Source organism: Hirundo rustica, chromosome 8 (assembly GCF_015227805.2).
Source record: "Hirundo rustica isolate bHirRus1 chromosome 8, bHirRus1.pri.v3, whole genome shotgun sequence".
Taxonomy (NCBI): Eukaryota; Metazoa; Chordata; class Aves; order Passeriformes; family Hirundinidae; genus Hirundo; species Hirundo rustica.
The window spans coordinates 524,711-546,803 of record NC_053457.1 but is presented as its reverse complement, the minus strand read 5'-3'; the positions used below and the strand labels follow the sequence as shown (position 1 = coordinate 546,803).

Genomic DNA, 22,093 nt, shown 5'->3' with positions numbered 1-22,093 from the left:
GAACTAAACAAGATAGATCATTGAAATGTAGGGAGCTAGGTACCTTTCCAACCACAAAACCAAGTTAATCAGGGTTTTCTAACTGGAAACAGAAAGCATTAACCTTTCTGTTGGGCTGTGAGTTCTTTTCACACACCTGTTCAACCACTCAAGATTCCAACAGGCTGTTATTTGAAAATTAGATTTCATTTCAATATTTAAAAAAAAAACCCACCAGAAATTAAGATGCTGCAGCAACTTCAGCAAAGTAAAGCAAAAATCCCTTTGAAACAAGAATTATTTCTAAAAATGTAATGAATTAAACCGTATGTGGTTTCTACTACAAATGCCAAACATTAATTTTTGGGAGCCTTTGACTGGAAGGAAAGCCAGCTGGCCAAATGTGTCACTTAAAGCCTGAAGGATTCTAAACTAATGTGTCCCCGGAATGCAAGGAAGTGAAGGACTGCCCAAGCAAGTGACCTTTTCACTGTGTCTGTTTGCAGCCAGCGGCTGTAGTGTCACCGACTAAAACCTGATCCACCATGCTTTCCAGCATTTTGACAACTTTTGCCTTAAATCTTCATATTTAGTTGTGATCAGGAATCCTAGCTGTTTACACATAAAAACATTCTCCAAAGGATACGATGTTAAACACTTTGAAACACAGAAAGGTAGTTTTTAATTAACACTCAACAGATTCGGAAACATTTCTTTGCATGAGAGCCTGAAAAATCAATCATATATAGCAACATATCATCTTTACATTTGAAAAATATATAGATTTCATGTGGGAGAGAAAAAGGGTTATTTCACCAGCTGAATAATAATGAACTGTTCTATCTCAGATATGTAAACTGTAAGCACTGAGTAACCACGTAATTTTTTAACCCAGCAGCAGTTTACAGTAGCTCTCTGTCAGCAATAAGGTATGGATGCAAACCACAAGGTTACATATTTAGCTGCAAGCTTTCCTTTGCCCACCCACACTGCAGTTCAGCACAGGACAAGTCACAGACGCTGATCCCGTGAACACAAATTCCTTCTCTCTTCCACCAACAGAGCTCTCTTCCATTGTGCCACATAAGAAACCTTCAAATAATTGCATTATAAATAAGTGTCTTCCTTTGAAACAACTTCAGTATGAAATCCAACAGCTGTTCTGTTTGCTGCTCCATTCTAAGGCTCAGTGAATTTTGGGTATGTCAGCTCTGGAAAAAAAAATCCATCAAGTAAAACAAAAAACTGAACATGCAACCTCTTCTTAACCTCCCTTCTGCTGCTGCAGTCTGACTGAAAGCTCTCACTGCATTTCTGTAAGCTTTGCCATACCTATTTAATTGTTCCATGCCATTAGTATGTGAGTCATGGAGAGAAATGCAGTCTTTCTAGCTGTGAAATCTGGATTCTGGAAATCAATGTAGTTTGACACAGTAAGTACTGCAGACAATTCAATATGTCTCTAAGGACAAGGGTGGACAGTACCAACTTCCCCCGGTTAGTTTTGGGTATCAAACCAGACTATCCAGTGAGGCGTCTATGTCTCTGTCTTGGCTTGAAAGACAGGTATCTGCTAGGGAGGGGCGGGGCCTCTTCTAGGGATGGGGAATTCCAATCCCTTCCCTCCACGTTATTATAATTTAGAAGATTAAAGAGGCTTTTCAGACAGGGCTATGGGGAAAGGAATAACAGTTCTTTACTAGTAAGTATAACAAGGCAAACAAACAACAACAGCTACAGCATTAATAATAAACAGAACCAGGAACCTCAAGGGGCTTTGTTTCACTAAGCCTGGGGCAGTCTGATCTCTTGGGACTCTGGGAGCACCAAGCTGGAACAGTGGAAACTCCCGGGCTGGAGGCTGGAATGGCAAGATGTCCCCGGCAGGCAGGGGGAATGTCCTGGCAAAGTGAGCAGTGCTGAAGGAGCCGCAACGGCTGGACAGGGCTGGCCCAGCTCCAGCAGGGCAGGCAAAGGGGCTCTGAATTCCTGGGCACACGAGCAGATGATGGTAGATTTCCCAGGATGGGACTTTGTTGACAGTGGACTCCTCCCTCAACAAGCAGCAGCCTGGCCATCCTCTCTGATGCCAAGAGCAAGGAGAAGCCCCCAGCTCCCCCAGTCCTGTCCTTTTCCCTCCCTCAAAACTTGTGTGATCTTCCCCCTCCCGACTTTCTGCCACATCTTTTGTGTTGGTCAAGCACTATCTAAGCACCAGTACTTAGTCTCTTAGCGACTTATGGGGAAAAATCTTCTAAGACAAAAAACCCCCACAAACCCCAACATTCTCTTTGACTTTTTTGAATGGGAGGTGTTGGAAGGGATGAAGCTACAGAAGATTTCCACATTTTACAGAAAGATGGATGAATGGATGGAGCATTTATTCTATAATTGTGCATAGCAAAGATTTCCAAACTCAATAGATTGCTACTATAAAGAGGAGTTTAAAATGCTGAAAAATAAGACAAATTAAAACTAAAAGATGGCAGAAAAGAAAATGCTTTTCCCTGGGGATTATTATAAATTATTAAATCTTTAAAAAGGCTGTCCCATTCTCAGCCTCCAGAGCATTTTTTCTCTGTCACTCTGATTACAGAAAAATCTCTATTAAGACAGACTTCAAAATTCAGAATTCCTTCTAGTTCTCTGCTGTTCAAAGACTATTATCAATGAATTTCAAATCTCTCTGATCAAAGAACCAGAAATTTACTTCCAACATCATGAGAGTATAGGTGACTGCCTATCAACACTAAGATGTGAAGAACAGATGCAATGTACTGAGGAAATTTCACTGCAGTAATCAACATAATCAAAATTTATGGAATCATGTCAACAATAAACAAACTTGAAATTCTGATCAACCACAGGGCTTACCATAAGAGCAAGCAAGCAATTGTCAGACACCACCCAGTCTGAGTTTAGGAATTAACAGTCTAATAAGAAATGCCAAAAAAGTATGTATTTTTGACGATTATGAACTTGAGTGCAGGTCTTTATTATTACAATTTGATATTTCTTACAAGAACTGAAAAGCAGCACCAACACCCAGCAAAAACACACCTAACTGCTGCCTGTATAGTTCTTGAACTGATCTGCTTGTATCAAAGGAGCACTGACAACCTAGGGAAGTGAAGCAGTTCAAAACGTCAGGTTTCTGACTTTATAGGCTACAGGACACAGCTACCTACCCTCTGCCCGATAACCACAGGAGTGAGTGTCTCACAAATTCTGTGGAAATGCAGCACATGGTGATCTGGTGAGCAATGTCAAGAGAGATGCAAGCTTGGCTCTCCGAGTTTTTACTGACACATCCAGTCAGCCTTTGCCCAAAAACAGCCCATAGCCTAGAAAAAGTACGAGATTAGGACATACTTTATTCTCATCCTCTTGCCTCAAGCCCAGTTATTTGAGCACTGGAAATACACACAACTACTATGTACTTTTAACAAAATTAGATTGCAAGTACTTTGATGCCTTTGGCAACTATCATCATGCAAGACTCTAAGGCTGTTCCTTTCAGAGTGCTGTTCTGCCTGTGCAGAGGAAAACCCAACACCTCCAAGGGAGCAAAACTCAGCTGACATGACCAGAGAAAAATCCTTACCACTGGTCCTCTGCTGTGTCATGTGTGAAGTACACTCAGATCAAAACCTAAATGCTACTAACAGAAAATTCATCAGCATTTTCAAACTTGTGTCCCTATTAGAAAACTCATAACTACCCTGTGAGAAAGTATCAGATCTGCAGCAGCACTTCAGAAGCAGTAGCTTGGCTTCACAGAAGAGAAGCTTAAGGGAAGAGCACTAAATCTCTCAAAATTCTCAAAAATTCAACAGTCTTCCATAATGACATAGTTTCTTATTTCTTGATAAGGATTTACACAAATAGGTTTTAGTCTGAAAGCTAATTGACACTTGTGTTTCCAATCGACCTATTCAAGCTGAATACCTAAGTACATTGGGATCCTCATGCACAGTCTTGTTAAGAAATTATTCAAACATCCTCTCAGGCTGTACCCCCATAATAGTCCCGTTTATTGGCTCTCTGCTAAAGGATGAAAAATTTCAAAATAAAGAACATGTTAAAAACCTCCAATGCCAGACAAGTTGTTCTAAGTATTTTTTCAGTGATTGATAGTTTTCATACACTGATTTTTTTAACAATTGCCATAGAAATCCTGTCCCATTGACAAAATTCTGTGTTCAGATTTGAGAAACTACAGGGGAAAGAGAAATTGTGCGTGTACATTAAAAAATATGTATGCATGCCCTAGTAGTTCTGAGGAATCCTTTCAGTGTTAAGCATTCCTTACATGTTCTATCAGAGAAACACTCCCAGAAGAAAACAAACAAACAAACAAACAAAAAACCCCAAACAAACAAACAAAAACCAAAACCCCCCTAAACCCCCCAACTAATCCAGGTAGTTTAATTTAATTTCTTTGGAAAAATAATTTTTTTCATCACACAATCATTTTATTGAATGCTTAGGGAGGTGCAAGATTCATAAACAAGCAGCTCCACAGTATGTTTGCTGTTTGTCCTCTGTCTCTTCAGTGCAACTCAGTGACAAAATAATTTAAAAAATGATCCAAAGGAAAAATATAGTTTGTGTTTTCATTCAGCTTTTAGCTTTTCTGCTGCAACTGATGACTGTTGGGGAAATTGCTTCTCTTATGTGGACTTTTTATCCACTGTACACTACACAGCTAAGAAATAAATCTACACTGGCTACTCTGGATCTGTCCAACTCAACCTGAGCTGCTGAGGAAGTTCTCAGACAACTGGAATCAAGACACTTTAATTAATTGTCTCAGCCCTCCAAGAGTTCATAGCTGCTAAAAATCTTGTTATTTGACTCTAGAACTACTTGGGAACTGGAGATATTAGGGTTTTATGTACCTAAAAGATTATCTCTGGTAAGGAAATCAGCTTAGTTATTAAAAGATGCAAATGAAAAGTCAGTGGCAGCTGCTTCCATTGATATCCAATGTGAATGATTTCTTTGTTTTAATTTGTAGAAGCCATCTGAGAGCCCTGAGTGGAGGCAAGGAATCTTTTTATGGCAGAAGATTAATACTGGAACATTTAACCATTAAATCATATAATTAGGGGAAATAATTAGCACTTCACAGACACAACAAGCTAAATATCAAAAGGCAGTTTATGAGCTATTTTACAGCATTTTGTTTGAATGAACGGGATGTACCAGAATAAAGACAGTAATCACATTTTATTTCCATTCTTAGGAAAAGCTTAAAAGGACCACGAAATAAGGCTTCACCGACAGTCTAACATGGAGGATTTGCCTCTGCTGTATCCAGCACAAACAGTCTATTAAATGTCACTGAAAAATAGTCTTCTGAAATGGTTCAAGAATTCAACCAGCGGACAAAATATACCATTTCACATGTGGATTATTCTTCAGTGATGCAAGTGTAGTTCAAAACAGTCAAGGAATGCTACCACATCAAAAACCCAAGCAGTGACCAGCGGGAGGAGTGCAGAGCTCTATGCTCACATGTCAAAGCCCTGAACAGAAAAGTAACATTTATCCATATTTTGGCAGCACTCAGAAACATAGCCGGAACCTGACGCAGTTTGTATTCTTGTCAGGCCCAATGCAGGCTCCTTTCCCCAATTTACTTCTTTAAAACACATTTGTTACTCAAACCTTATATGCCACACAGGGATCAAACATCCTAAATGGGCCACCAGATATAGGAAAGCCAGGATACACACTGCAGGACAACCTAACAATGTCCTTCCAACATGCACACCAAAATAGCTGGGCAGTCCATATTTAACAAAACATCCAGATTGTGGCATTTTTCCAACTTACACTCTGTAGAACAAATTTTAATTCTACAAAAACATACAAAATTAATATGTCTCTTCCCGCAAATTTATGTCTTACCTATCTTCAAGTATAGAAGAAACTTCCCCCAAAATTAGCAGAGGCTTGCAGTCTTCAAACTTTTTTCTCAATATTTGTAAATTGAAGAGACATTTAAGACAATTTTCTCCTCAAAGTTACATCTGTTCGCCTTAGTTGCAATAACGCTCATTTATATTTTTGTTACTATATTTTTACTGTATTTTGTTATAATGAGGGTTTTTATTGTATTTTTGGTGCACTGTAAAATCTTTTCTCTTAGCCTCTTACAATGTCTTTGTCAAAATTCTATGTTGTGACTCAACCAGCATCATTATACCTACCTAAGCTTTAACGAAAAATCAGGCCTTCTTGTAGGAAGTAATTTATCTTTATCCTTAAAATTGTATTTGACTGTCATCTCCAAAAATTTCTGTGCAGCATTAAAAATTATGCAGTAGCACAGTAACAGGGAAATTAATTTTTTTCTAAATACCTCATTACTGATATTGTATTGCTAGGATTGTATATGTGCATCTGATACAAAAGTTATTTCAAGGGTAGTTTTAGGAACAAAAGTGATAAATAATTTTGTCCTCATTTATCTAACAAGTAACTCATACAGATTTCCATATTCATAAGCCATTAAAAGTATTACCAAATGCAATATTCTTTGACTGCCTCATGGTAAGATAGAGGTCATCATCAGAGGTGTCCAAAACCTTCCATTATCAAAGGAAGTAAGAATGTTTCCCATCCCCTCAGCCACCTGAAGCGTTGCAGCAGCAGGTTTACTTCCTGCAAGGCAAGGCCTGTGAAAGGGGAATGAAATACTCCCAGTTTAATTAAATGCACCAAATGTCACCTTTATTTAATAATCACTAAAATAATAATAAGCCAAACAACGAAGTGCTGATAATACTTCTGTATCAGTAGCAAAGATGCTGTAAAGGGAAAGACTGGAGATTTAGTCTTTATTTTCACACCACATTTGCCTGCTTTCAGAACAGGAACTGATCCTCCCAATACACTGCTGATTATCTCAGCAGGTAAAGCTGAGCAGTGGAACAGATTCACAACATTTACTCTGCTATGCTACTTCTACAACCTATTCCCCCAAATGCAGGGATACAAAGACAGACAGAGCCTTCAGCCTATGTTTGAACAGCACAGCTCTGACAGGGTCATTACCCTGCACAGGCACATGAAAAGAGATTTTTCTTTCATGACTCTGCTGTGCAGTGCTCTGGCAATAGAAGATGGCAATACCTGCATCCATCCTCTGTGCTCCACGCTGTGGGTCCTGGTAGATCTCGGGCTTAACAGTCCAGTTTAAACTCCTAGAACACATTTAATAGCAGTAAAGAACACTCTCCTACGAAAAGTTCATTAAGCAAAATTTGAAAAACTAAAATTAGCATAATAAATTCTTTTAAACCAAACAGTTAAGGAAATCTGGGCCCACCTGAAGGTTATTCCAAGGGAGGTAGTCCTTTTTCACATATCAAAGCCTTTTGTTTACATAGGACGTCCAGGACCATTGCTCCTTTCTTAAAACACACCAAAAGTAGAATAAAATAACTGCTTAAAAGGCTTCAAAATGATCTATCCTACTCCAATAGAGTTATTGGAGATACACTACAGCTACTACTGCAAAGTCCTATGCTTTTTTTTAGTTATTACGCAGTATAGTAAAATTGTGACAAACACAAAAGGTACACAGGTACATAAACATGAATAAGTCTTCAGTAGTATATAACCATCATTTAAACACCACAGAGCAATCCTTTTCCTTTTAATAAAAACATCATTCTATTTCACCAAAAATTCTTAAAGAGAATTTTGAATACTTCAAGTTAATGTGCCCTAGTACTATATTTCTTCCAGGATTTCTATTACACACTTAATAAACAACACACAAAAATCATCTGTATACAGCAAACAATATATTTCCATTACAAAAAAGAATGAACAGAGAAAGGAAAGACTGAATGGGTATGTTAAAGATTGTGACAACTGATTTAAAAACTATCTGGATAATTTAACTACTTATTTTTCAAACTGAAAAAAGAGGCATGTACTCTCTCATGGGGAATGGGCTTATAGTTATATAGTATTAGGAAAAATGCATACCTTGTAAGCATTAGCTAAACATAGTCTGTATTCAGTCAATAGATCCATTGTTTTTAGAGAAATCACCTCAACTAAGTTAAAAAGCCTGACAAAACAGAAACCGGATGGGACAACATGGTCTGTAAGCTCCAACTCAGAAGAGAGAGAATCTGCCAGAGACTGAAAACTATTTGAATCCCACAACGAGACCAATTTTTGAGAATCATCATATGAAGCAACATAAGAAAGCAATCACCAAAGACTTGAATTGACAGCAAAGGTCGAGGAAGGCTAAGGGAAAACAGAGATCATGAGAATGTCTCAGTATCTCTTGTTACGGCTCTGTTTCCTCCACATCACTGCTATTGTTGTATGTTATGGGCCACAACAGAAAAATAAAAATAAACCTTTCAACTGCCTGTTCATTTCACAGTTGGCAGCTTGCATGCAGTCAATAGATGTCCTTAAAATTCTAAATTCAGACAGTAAAACTCTTAGTTTAACAAGCTATTAAAAAATAAGTTACAACTAAAATTATGCTGGTAAATCTACATATACCTCTCAGAGCATGACATTCCCTAATTTAGTAATTTGGAATGAGAGCAATGGGGTGCTGTCAGTGGCAATTGTCAAGTGCTCATTATTTCTCAAAATACCTGTCTGAGGGTATCTCAAGAGGCTCTTAGGGATGGGCCTCTCAGCTGCATTTGAAATTATGTGCCTTTTCTCACTTCCACCTTAGTTGCTTTGCAATATAACCACAGGTTCTGTAAGTACTTTCTTTACTCCCTCCTTTGGCTAATTTTCCCCAACCCCACTCTATGAAATTGATCCTATAAAACTTAATTTTTTCCCTCCTAAATCCTAACGCACTAGTATAAAAAGATGCAGTTTGTGATTAGAGTGCAAGCTCTGGAAACAGCTTAAATTTCCAAGTTCAAGTTGCAATGCCTTGAATTCTGCTTCTTTATTCCCTCAGGTAACATATCAGAAGTCATTATCAATGGTCACAAGAAGGGCCCTAAATATTTTTCCATGCCAGGTTCCAAGTACAGAAAAAAACTAAGACAATGTAAGATCAGCTTCAAAACATCTATGATGAGAAGGTTTTAACAATACAAGGTATTCTATTATTTAATTTAGAACCATTATTCTGCTCTTATTGATAAGAAAAGGGATCGTATATTTGAAATTCCTTAAAAAGTTGTATTATCCTTTGAAGAAGTATTTTATCATTATTGATTCACCAGCTCTCAGGAGAACTATATCACTGAAGTACTGGTGCTTTTCAGACATTCACTCGGTAAGGATGACTGATTCATACAAACATTTTCACATTCTGCTTAGGGTAGGGGGGGGAGAGAAAGCAGGATGATGGGGAGGCACAGTGATTATACAAGCAATACCACAGGCAAGGGGCAACCCCAGTACTCGCACCCCTTTCCTCCATTTGCCTTTGGTACCACATCAGCAAGGCCTGAGTTAGAGATTTTTTTTTGTTAAGCTCTAAAGTTAAGGACCACACAATAACAAAACACCTTTCTACAGATGTCACAAAAATACATTGGATCGTTTTCCTAAATAATCTTTCTTACTTTTTTGGATGTATCTTGTAATTTTCTTAGGCACACAGATTCACAGGAATGTCAACTTTTTAAAGGGAAGGAGGAGGGAAAGGAAAAATTTTGATTAGGAAAACTTGTAACATTGTACCTCACAAACATTATTTCAGGACTCCGTGTTCCCACTATGCCCTTGAAGCTGAGTACCTGAAAAAATCCCATCTCCCATTATGAATAACATCATACATGCTTGCCATGTAACCTTCCAAGCAAGCACTCACTTGCACGACTGAATCATTCTGAGCACCCTTTTCCCATGGACTCTTCCAGTAAGACCATTGACTTAGAACCTTTACTCTGAGCTCACACTACTCACCTCTCCAAACATGCCCTGTGTGTCTACAACACATGGTGAAACCAGAGCGTGAGAACCATCACAGCTAAACTCCTAGCAGAATGAGGGACTTTTGGAGCACTATTTCTTTTAAGAAAGAAGGTTATTGGACTGCTTTTGCATACAAAAAAAGAAGAGGAAAACAGCCTTACGATTTAATGCATATCCAAGAAGAAAGCTGTAATTACCTTCATGGAAGATGTTCCATTGAAGTGTTTTGCTCTGAAGTAATAATGGCTGTTGTGAAATTCTGGCTCTGGGAAGGGCCAGTGCAGAGCTATAGAGCACCACTGAAGTGAGTTTAATGCCTGAATACTGATGCACATTATGGAGCCATCTGGCTGTCTGGAGTATGTGGAAGAGCAGGTTAAGCTATTGGACACAAATATCAAGGCAGTGCTGGAATGGTCTGCACAGAAAAGCAGTTGGGAACATAAGCACTTGATATTCAAGAGACTGAATTCACATACAGGAGAAACTGGGAAGAACAAGTATGAGTCAAGCTGTTACGCTTTGAACTTGCTCCCCTTAAGGTAGAACAGCACCAAAACTATAATATAATCAATTACATATAAATATAAAAGTGTATTCTGAACTATACTATTTAATATTTCAATCCTCCATTTTTAAAGCATTTTGACAACTAAAACACACCAGATTCCTGCAATTCTGGTTTACTTTTAGCAAAAATTAAACTATACAAACAGCACTCTCACAGGCATGCACAATCCAGAGGACAAGATCTGAGTATACCTAGTGCTACTTCATTTTCCCAAAGATGATTCATACCTAATGTGGCCAGAGACTTCACACCACTTGAGCAGATATTCTGGCAGTCATCCTTATGAGACACATTGCTGCAGCAGCACAACCCAGGCTATAAATGTTTCTTTTTGCAATGACTGCACTTGTCTGCTTTTCTACCAGGAGCTCTCTGTGCTGGACTTTGGAAAAAACTCATTTACAGTAAAAGAAATGGATGAACATTTTGATGTTGATGCAGCAGTAATCTTCAGACACAAAAAATTCCAAAATAAACAAAAACCCCACATCACCACAAAACCACCAGACTCGGAGTTGTCCTTCAGTTCCACGTCTGAGAATATAGCATCACAGATGAGAAGCAGGGAAAAAAAAGATGAACAGTTCTGTTTTAGGATAATATTAATATACTTTCTGAGTCACTAATTTATTGCATGGAGTGCTTAGATTTTCTGGAATGTTAGTAACCAAGCAAAATTAAATATCTTGAATTTGTTTCTACGCCCACTGTTTACTTCATTTTTTGTTAATCTGTAACCCCATTTTGACTATAATAGTGACTGTTAAGGCAAATATACTGGGTTTTGGTCACTCAAAGCATGACAAAAAAAAAAGAGCTGGTTCTCAGGGTCATGCATAAGAAAGGGGAAGACCAAATCTTGTCCAGCACACATGAAAAATGTTTTCTGTTTCTTGAATGCACCAATATATCCAATTATGCATACATATTGATTATAAAGGGTTTTACTCTGCCCCAATGACAGTTCTTACCTGTAAGAAACCAAGCAACAGACCTGAGAGAAAAATCACAAACAAGGGGTTAGGGGGGCAATGAATTGTTTCATCTGAAAGATAATTTTGGTACAGCTGGATGTTGCTGAGAAATCCTAAGACCTTTAAGAACATTTTTTTTTCCCACTGAGATATTGTGATCTTACATTTAACATTATGCAAATAAAGTACCACTAACAGCATAAAGCTCTGGCTGCACCAATTATTAAAATTAATGACAGCATCGTTACTCAAATCACAACATGAATGAGAACAGAATACTGTTTTAACAAAAACCCCACAGCTGACTCTCCACATCCCAGGTGAGACAGAATCACCTACCAAATATCAAACATGTCTAGATTTTAGGAAAGTGGAGATCTATATCCAAGTTTTCTGATTAGTCATTTAGCCTTAAGAGAAATTTCATACAAATTTGTATTTATTATAAAGATACAGTTCCAGAACTTCAACCTGCACCTTTAGCCCTCATATGTTAACATGATGAATAAAAGCTACCCAGCTGTATAGGAGAAAAATAGAAGCACCTTCACATGCTTTTGGTTTTCCTCTATACTAAGTAGGTTTTTCTGCTACTCAGTGAACTGCATTCAAAGCTCTCTGTAAACTGAGATTCTCTATTATTTTGATATGCTAAGGCTGTAGGGATAAGTGTATCAAATGCTTTTTTGACTCCCATTCAACTGCCCTGAATTACAGAATACATGTAGTCATATGTCATGTAACAGGTTAAAAGATAATTGGGAGTCAGTTCAATTTTAAAAAACAGCACAGGAAAGCAAAGAGAATTTCATTTTAAAGGTTCCATGCTAATCACAACTGAATGAATGAAGCATTTGTGTACCCAGTGAACTCCTCTGACCTGAGAGAGTGTCAGTCTATTTCTTCCTACAGCCATCCTCACCAACCAACATTTGGCCACCATACTTCAAAGTCAATTCCAGATTTTCTTTAAATATCAGACTAACAGAAATTGCAATTAACCCTCATCTTAAACAGGTCTAAAAAGGAAAAAACATGCAAGTTTTATGCAGTTCCTCCCAGTACCTTTCTGCACAACTTCCACATAACTGTTCTAGTACCCACCAGCTGATATGGGTGGGAGAAAGCATCAGCTCTTTGAGTGGAGAGACAAATCTCAGTCAGCTTCTTCCCTGACTCCTCAGAAGCAGCTACCCTAGGCCCCTAGTCTTGTCTCTGCTAGCACAACCATGTAACTTTCCAGAACTCAGGGCCAGCAGATTCAGTTAAATATTTCCCCATAGCCCTGTGCACTCTGCAACAGAAAAACCTTTTCAAAACCAACATAACTAATTTTGTAGTTGAAGCAAAGTCTTCTCACATAACTACAGATGGTTTTCTTTGAGGTGAAGGATCGACTGCTGATGTTTTATTTCCTCACGATATTACAGGCATGTCAGAAAATGCCTGTAGTCTATTGCAACTAGGAGAAACTCTCCAAAGCATTTGGGTTTGCTGTGTATCTTTGAGCATTTTCTTGTGTTAGCATTATCTATTAAAGATACTGAAGTACTTACTAGACAGCTTACATGAAACATTATTTCCTCCCACCTTACTTTGTACCTAACTGCCAACTACTAACACCAAGTCATGAAGTAAACTAGGACAGTACAGAATTTTATTGAATTATAGAATAGCTCCCAATACTTCCGTGTGTTGAGATTTTCTGTTGAGCAGGGCATAGAGTAAAGAACATATGCACGCACAGAGGAGGTTGCAAGAAGAAGGGTATATCGGATAAAGCAGTTTAAATGATACACCTGAAACATACCCCAGCAAATGAACACACATGTATTAAAAAAGAGAAGGTTAACATGACATTATTACTTCAGATAGCTATTGTATTAGAGCAATCAGTCTTAAAAGCATTCACATGACAAATACACTCACAGGCCTCTGATACCCTAGACAATGATCAATTTTTTTAATATTCAGTATAGGAAGGATTACAATCATCTGTACTTGTGCTCAAAGTTAATTCTCTGTGCAAACTGGAGTCTGAGGGGAAAGGAGAAGCTAATTAATATAAATTACAGAAGCAACTGACAAGACTGTTGAGTTATTTCCCCTGTGAGTGGACAGACATCCTGAACCAAACAAAGTCAATTAAACACAAAAAACAATTTGAATTAATGGCTACTAACCCTGATGCAGATGCTGCATCAAAAAAAAAGGACAAATTGATAGACTGGTGTATCCAGGCACACCTTTGTTTCGTGCTTTGTAAGCAATTGCAAGCAAACCTTGTCAATGCTCCAAAAGAAAGCCATGTGTGACCAAGGTGAGAGTCTCCCCTAGGATGAATGGACCACGTCTCTCACCCAGTCCTCCACTGGGGGCATTTGTTCAGTTACAGAAAGAGTCCTTTTTCATCTCAGACCAGGTGGGGAATGAGCTCTTGTTTGTGCACAACCTACACCTGTGCACATGGCAGGACTATGCAGGGAGTGGGGAACCAACAGCACAGAGGAGCTTCTTATTGACACAACACTCATCAGCTCCACACTGCTGGCTGCTGTAAATAAAGACCACATCTTAGGAAAGGTGGTTAATTAGCTTTGTCATTATCCCCAAATTGTTCCAGAATGCAAGATACAGACTGCAGCCTTGCCAAAGCTATTGCTTGACTGTAATGGGGCACAAGGTGACAGTCACAGTGGGAAAGCAAAATTATAAAGGCTACTGCCCCAGAAGGAGGAAATCCCCTAACCCCCCCAGCCAGCTCCTAAACATGGCGCCATCACACAGTGCTTTCACAGTAAAAGAGACCAGCCACACACTTGTGGAGTTACACTGATTAATTTAAACATTGTTGACATTTGAAAAGTAAAGGAGTAATTTCCTGTAGCACAATCACTTCTCTTGAACCACCCAGGTCTCAATACAGTAATTCTGCACTCTACGTATTTGAAACACATGCCACTATAGAAAGCAAGTATTCTTTCTCTTAACTTAAATCAGAAAGTAAAAGGATATCTTAAAAGAGGAGGAAAATTAATATAAAATAATAATCAGAATTGTAAAACTGGAGTTTTGTTCAAAAAATATTCTTCCTCTTCTTGTTTTGAAACTTTTAGATAATAAAATGAAAAAAAAAAAATTACTGATTTTTTTTCATGCTTTTTGAATGTTCTTAAAACAGTCATACTTGAATCTCCATTAGCAATCAAGCTATTCCTATTGAGTACTTAAGCCACACACTGACTTTATTGTCACTAATGTTATTTTTACACGTTCACCAAAGAGTTCTATTTGCTAAGATATTGGTAGCATGGTCCATACATGACGATGCTTCCATTACTAAGGACCAGTGAGCCAAGAAGATGATTCCTGGTGGTCCCAAGTCCTGGTTTAGAGCAACAGAATGCAGATTCCTGATGCCAGCAGCTCCCATCTGCTGGGCACAGCACTGCACTGCTCCAACTCACACTCCTGTTTACACGTTTGGTTGTGCCTTTCTACACAACACATGAAATTTGGATCTAGAAAGCCTCCAGGGGAATGGTGGAAAGCTCAGAAATATTTTGACCAGTCTATTCCTTGAAGCATGAGGCAGGCTTTGAGCACAGCCCAAATTAACCCCATTAGCCCTCCCAAAGCCCCTCTCCAGCCTGGTGGCAGCACACACCTGCAGCTCCTGCTGCAGCTCAGGTGAACATCCTGGCTTTGCCTCAGCAGGAAAGGAGAGACAAAGGAGTGAGGACACCCTGAAAGGGCAAGCAGGGACAGGCAACGGCAGAGGAATAAGTCTTTTTCAGCAGAGCTACAGGACATTTTTCTTCCTCTTGTTGCTGTGCCAACTAATAAAAGCATGCTGATCTAACTTCACTTTAACTCATGCAATGGTTGACAGGCAAATTATTTTAAAGACAGCACAGGTGAGCTTCACTTGAAAGAAGCAAAGCTGCTGCAGGAACCCTGCAGACTGCAAGGAAGAAAATCAATTTCTCTCCAAAAACAAATCAAAAAAACCCCCATGCCAAAACCCAGAAAAACAAGATAAAGTATCTCACACACAAACAAACAAAAAAGCCCCCAAGTGAGTCAGGTAAAGATGCAGATGAACTATTCACTGGTTCAGTGTCAGGCACACTTGCCGTAAGTACAGTACAGTAAATCCCAAGGTCCCATTACTGCACTGTATTAGAGTGGTACCAAGTCTAGTGTATCAAGGGGATGCTGTATTAATCCAGAACTGTAACAGCATTATTGCAAAAAGTCTCTATATTTCCAACTGATAGTGGTCAATACCTTTCCAATTCACAATGCCATATTTTAATTAAATTATCTTACAATAAATACACTAAAACCTCCATTACTTGATGGTATTTCAATTTCAGGTTTCAAATTCTCAGACTTGCTTGTAAAATGTAAGCTTGGAAAACAGTGCCACCTAATGCTAAGGAGCATAAAAACAAAAACTAATAAATGTAAAAAATAATATCGCAGATTTGTTTTATACTGATTTTCCACACCATTCTGTAATACTCAATAATAGCTTAAACAAGTTTAAAATGCATCTGCCAAATGACATAACATGAATACTATACTTCCCTCTAGCCACCCCCCGGCTCTCGCTAGCTCAGTTATTCAGGGGTTTTAGGGAAATATATTTCAGAGAGACAGAATAGAGATTTCAAAAGAGTGGCTCCCACCCCAGCTCCAGTCCAAGCTTTATTCTCGATGTGACGTTCCAAGAGGCTGAGGAGAGAGTGCGTGAACCAGGAAGAAACAGGGGTATATCTAGTTTTGGGCCAAGGAAAGATATTGGCCCTGAGCCAATAGGGTCAGGAGTAGGTAAGCTAGGGAAAAAGGGTTGAATTACATAGCACAGGTTTCAGGGGGACTCTGAGGGGAAAAACCATTCCTCAGAGGAACACAACAATAACAGATTTGGCGAACAGCATTGCTAGTTCAAAAAAATCTTTTATGATAGCAGGAACACCTAATTCAGGTGAGGGAGAACTACTCGTACTTGAAAAAGCAAATTTCCAAACTACTGCAATTGCTTCACATTGCTTGAGATCACCAGGGAACCTGAGGATGTGTTCCAAACTAGATCTATTTCTATCAGTAAAAAATAAATTATGACAAATAAGATTACTTGCAAATCATGATACTGAACAGCTCCAAAGAAGATGCAAAACATTTCTGTCATAAGCCACAATTCAAAAAAAAAATAATTTACAGTGAAAGAGTAAACACCATTCTGTGGTGTTCTTGGTCAGCTTTGTACTATATGTGCTTTTAAATGCTCTTTTGCCAAACTTTTTTCCAGGAGAAGCAAAATGAGCAGGATCCTAATGTACAGAGATAGAAACAAAATGAATGTGCCTCTTCTAGAACAAGTCTCCAGACATCTATCAGCTTCAAGCAGTCTGTAGAGTGAGGGCTTTCCTTTCAAAACATTCTGGCAAACAGGTTCTTGAGGTTGGTTCTTACATATAAATGGGGTCTGTGCACAACTGACAAGACTAGATTTGTTTTCCATAATCTGAATGATGCATTTAGGAGCTGACAGACAAAAAGACATTAACCTGAATTAATCAAAGACAGCATAGCAAGACAACTACGAAGTTCATTGTAAGTTTAATGAACATGGGAAACCAAGGAAAAACTGCTTCCTTATAGTTCAAGTAATCCACATACTAAAATCCAGCCCCAACCATTAGAGAAATTCACAATCAACTGAATTCATGTATTAATGCTGCAGTGTATTCATTCAAATTATATGAACAGAGCATTTGCATGGATTTTCAGCCACTGGACTTTCAACTCAACCCATTACAGATTGTGAGGAAAACCCCATTTTCACTTAAATATACAAGCACTTTTCAAAGTTACCTTCAAATAAAGCACACATAGTAGATGACTCTTCTGCCAAGTCATTAAAAATTTCACATTCTCTCCAAAGCTACCCTAACTTTTGATTTTAATCCTTCAATTCCTTATTGTATGCAACAATACTCTGCTGCAAGCTAATCTGCTGAGAGGCTACATCCGGGATTTTTCCCAGCCACCCTTCACTAAAATCCTAGAAACATAATTTCTGTGTTTTTTCAGTACTTATTACAGGACTACCCAAACATTAAAAAAAAGGAGGTATCTGCAGACATTGTATCCTAGCCGTGTTATGTTCAATGCTTTTATTCCAAAAGGCCAGTAGTACCACACAACATTAATTTCATCTCAGTTGAGAATTAGTCCTGTAATCTTCAGCAGGCCTGCTAGGGAGATCACAAAGGCATGTGGATCAAGAAACTTCGATCTTCATTTCTTTTAACTATCATGGAATACAGTGGTACATTAATTGTGTGGGACTTGAATTATGTAGATTTTCTTTATTGAGACGAATACCTGTCTGGATTTAATCCTCTTTATTTATCTTCTCTGTTCTGTTAGTATACTGTAAATATGTTGCACTACACTCTTATCACAATGTCATAGCTCTTTGCTTTGGTTCTAAAACACTTTCATTAAATTCTCACACATGCACACAAAAGCAGAAAGTACTTTTCAGTAAAAGAGAGCTGGCAAGGGACATTTTGCAAGGGCTGGTAGTGACAGGACAAGGGGCAAGGGCATTAAACTGAAGGAGGGATGATCTAGATTAGCTATTAACACGAAATTCTTCCCTGTGAGGGTGGCAAGGCACTGACACAGGTTGCCCAGAGGAGCTGGGGCTGCCCCATCCCTGAAAGTGTCCAAGGTCAGGCTGGACAGCACTTGGAGCAACCTGGTCTGGTGGAAGGCGTCCCTGACTATGGCAGCAGGAGTGAAACTGGATGATCTTTAAAGTCCCTTCCAATCCAACCCATTTTATGAATAAAGACAGGCACTACTTTGGAGGCTCAAGGTAAGTGCTTGTCTTCAAAACCAAACCAGCATTGTAAACATCACACAAAAAAACAGATGTGGCTAAAAAACATTGGCCTAAAATACCAAGAAGTCATCACCAGGAAACTGAAGTTTGTCTAAAGGAATTACAAAGGATCATAAATACTGGCAGACTAGATGGTCAGAACATGGTCAAAGATAAAGAACACAAAGTGGTTTAAGATCAGCTTGTAAGACTCAAAACCTAGTAATACATCCTTCTTCAAAAGGAACAGAATACCTTTCTAGGAATCTGCAGAAACAGTACAAGGTATAAAAGTAGTGCTCAGGGAACACAATGTTATTGCATTAAAAAAATTGAGTTTGGGTAATTTTGAACTAATTTTTACAGTAAGACAGCTTAAAGGTACTTCCTTATAGGAATCCCTTACAGTATAAAGCATATGATAGCATTTTCCCACCACCTTCCAATCAAAGGGCTGCCAGAAGACACTGTAATAAGAGAAGACACTATAATAAGATTTTACTCTGAACACTAAAAAATAACAGTCCACTGACATAAGTGGTACTCATCTGTGAACTTCTGGGCAAATCCATGGGGAAAGAACAGCACTGTCAACTATGCTGCCAAACCCGTAGCTTAAAAGTGCCCAAATACAAGAAGTCTGCGTTACACATAAGGTTGAAAACTACTTCCAGGACAGAGAGACAAGAACACACCAACAGATCTGACTGACAGTTGTAGAAGGAGAACTGCTGGAAACTACTGTAATAATGCTTTTATCATGGGTTGGCCACCAATTTTGTTTAGAAATATGAAATGTTTTTTTCCCTGTCCTGACTGTGCAGTGGTTTGGGGGGTAGAACAGGGACCTATGAAAAAACTGGACAGGATATTGGCAGCTAAGCTGACCTATGGGAAATGTTGATGCGACTTCGGAAGGGACATTTAAAACTAATCTGCTGCTGATTGCCCTCTCTCGCTTTGGAAATCAGCCATGAGGTAAAATCGTGGGCTGCGGGTGGCCCCAGGTCGGGCCCTGCCACCCCTTTGGGCAGCTGGGCTGGGCTCAGCCGGGCCTCTGAGGGCCGCTGCCCACACAGGGAGAGCCTGGGCCAGCTGAGCCCCTTTCCCATGCTGCTGGCAGGGAAGAGAGGCAGCTGCAGTTCAGCAGTGCGGGGCCAGGTGCTCAGACCACGGCAGAAAGGGCCAAAACATGGCCCAGCTTAATCGCCGCTGGCAGCAGACAAAGAAAGCCTGCAGCTTCATAACAACTCCGAGCTGAGCAGCCCTGGATGAGACTGAGGGGTGGAAAAAAGGACATCTACCAGCTTCTTCCATCAGCACAGCTTTGCGTTTTTTTCCTTCAGCTCCTGCAGCCCGGTGCCCAAGCAGATTTAAGCCTTCCTTAGTAATACAGAACTTTTAAAGCATAATTCTTCCTTGAGAGAAAGAAGAAAGAAGAACAGAAGGTACATAGAAACAGACACCGAATGAAGTCAGTTAGATTAGAAGTAAAACAACTAATAGTATTGGACTAGGATTGAAGAAGTGGACATTTTAACTGGACTTCTCTAAGGTAAATTATGGAGAACTGAATGTTCTTTGCAGCATCTTAGTATCATGGGTAGAATGCTATTCTAATCAAAATTAAGGACTGATGTAATTGAAATTTATTTGAGAACTTTGAAATCGCCGCTCCTGGGTTAAAGGGAGGTCTCAGCCTTTGAGATAAAGATAATTTTAAACTAGAAGAAATATTCATAAATAGTACCCCAGATACACTGAGAAGCTTTGCTGATAGAACATCACAGTCTGCAAAAACTCCAGGCGCAGCAGGATATGTGACATTGGGAGCACTGGACTATTTTGTCTTATAGCAAATGTCTTCAGAAAATTTTAGAGAGGCTCTTCTCCTAAAAAGTTATGACTGGTTATGTCTAAATAGTGAAACTGACTGAAATCCTAAGTTGTGTTTTTCTCTGTTGTTCAATAAGAAAGTCAATAGTTTGGAAAAGGAGAGAAGCGGTGTTTAAAGTGTCATTCTGTTTTAGTTTAAGTTTTCTTTTTTTTCAACATTTTTGTCCTTCATTCTTTTAGTGTATGTTAATAAACCTATTTTTATCATTTTTTAAGCTTAAGCCTGCTTTAGTTTTTTTTTTTCCTCCCTAATCTCTCCCTCCCACAAAAAGAGAATAAATACTAAAACCCCTACATGCTTAGAGCATTAAGTAGTCTGTGCAACCCATAGACAGGTGTGATATATTGGAAAGGTCCAACATGGATTGTATACAAGTTGTACATGGCACCAGTTCATGGGGAATTCTATAGTAGCCATACAGTTTAGGACTACTCAGCTAACATAACATTTCAAAGAAGCTACAAGAAATTAATATTAGCATAATTGGAAGGAAGAACAGAAGGAAGCGTTTACATGACTAAGTAACTAGTTTTTCTTTTATAAATAGCTTTAAGTAAAAACCCAGAGTATATATAGTAGAAAGGATCTTCAGTTTCTCTTTCTTTTTTTTATGCAGCTTAGCAATTTAAGTGCTTCTACACAGAATTCTTATATTTTCAATTCCATTGTTGTAGCAGCGTGGATTTTCTTTACTAAAACATCAGATTCCTTCAGAGTGAACTTCCTTTACCTTCTTTCAACCATGCCATTCCTTTATGATATCTGAAGATTTAACCCTCAAACCGACATGCCTAATGCTCAGATAGGTTTCCAAGTAATTGCATCAAAGCTGGTATTTGCAAAAGAACTTGTTTTGTTTGTGGAGAAAGATCTGCCTTTGCCCACAGTTCTGAACAAAGCTGTCCACATTCTTATGCTATTTCTCCAGAGCCCAAAGAGGAGCTGCTACAAAAGATGCAATTCTGCTCTAAATTTCCTCAGTAGCCTGTTTACCTGGGTAGACACCAAAATGTCTCTCTGCAAGTCAGTAGAATTCACCCAGCCTTTTCCTCACAAGACAATGAACTGGTCACAGGACAGATTTTAAGCAAACAATGTCACCACAGTGAAACACAAGATAAAAGAGGGGAGAGGGAAACCTATTTGGTTGCTCTTTCAAGTGTTCTGTGATGGCATGGCTGCATAAATTAGTAACAGTGTTAATCAAAGTGTGTTTCTTTTCCTCTCTGTCATATACAAAGTGGGTAAGCCTAGATATAATTTTTCATTTAGTTTCCATGCAGTATCTGCCTAAATGAATATGATGAAATGGTTTTAACAATTCAGCAGCAAAGGCAGCTTTACACTTCTCACCTCTGGTACAATGTGTACTTAACACATGAATAGTTTTGTAATATAAAAATGCACATTATCATTGTGAACTTTGGTGTAAGTTCTATAAACTAGAGAATGTGTGCAGGTTTGCTCTTCTTTCTACAGGAAAAAAAGGTAGTATAAATGATTCTGGTGGTTTATGGCCATTTTAAAATGTATTACCTCCAATATACTATGTGCCATTATGAATCATCAAAGAAAGGAAGTTTTGATGATGTATGTCACAATTTACCAGCTCTCCTGATGAGGCAGATAATACACTAATGCAATGCATTCCACGTATTTAGCAGGGGAAAAAAAAAAAAAAAAATCACTTTTGTTCTCTTTGGATGATTATACACAGACATACGCTATGCTCAATTCACCCCCACTGATATCAGAATTTATAAAAGCAGATATCCAACAATGTTATGGTGTCAGGAAAGGATGAGGCCCATGTCTAGCAAATACTTAACCAGCATGTT

General features: G+C 38.7%; 1 long non-coding RNA gene across 2 annotated transcripts in view; it reads right to left on the bottom strand.

Moving 5' to 3' along the window:
- Nucleotides 1–629: 629 nt before the first annotated feature.
- The window catches only part of LOC120755920 (uncharacterized), a 34,195-nt gene continuing 12,731 nt past the window's right edge, over nucleotides 630–22,093 (bottom strand). Inside the window, exons 2-4 of one of the 2 annotated variants that reach the window (XR_005701931.2) lie at nucleotides 7,319–7,403; nucleotides 7,123–7,193; nucleotides 630–1,190 (exon numbers count right to left, since the gene is read on the bottom strand). This is a non-coding gene — a long non-coding RNA (uncharacterized LOC120755920). Of the gene's footprint in view, nucleotides 1,191–5,249; nucleotides 5,511–7,122; nucleotides 7,194–7,318; nucleotides 7,404–22,093 lie in introns of those variants that run through there. The other variant, XR_009208090.1, reaches the window with a different exon arrangement.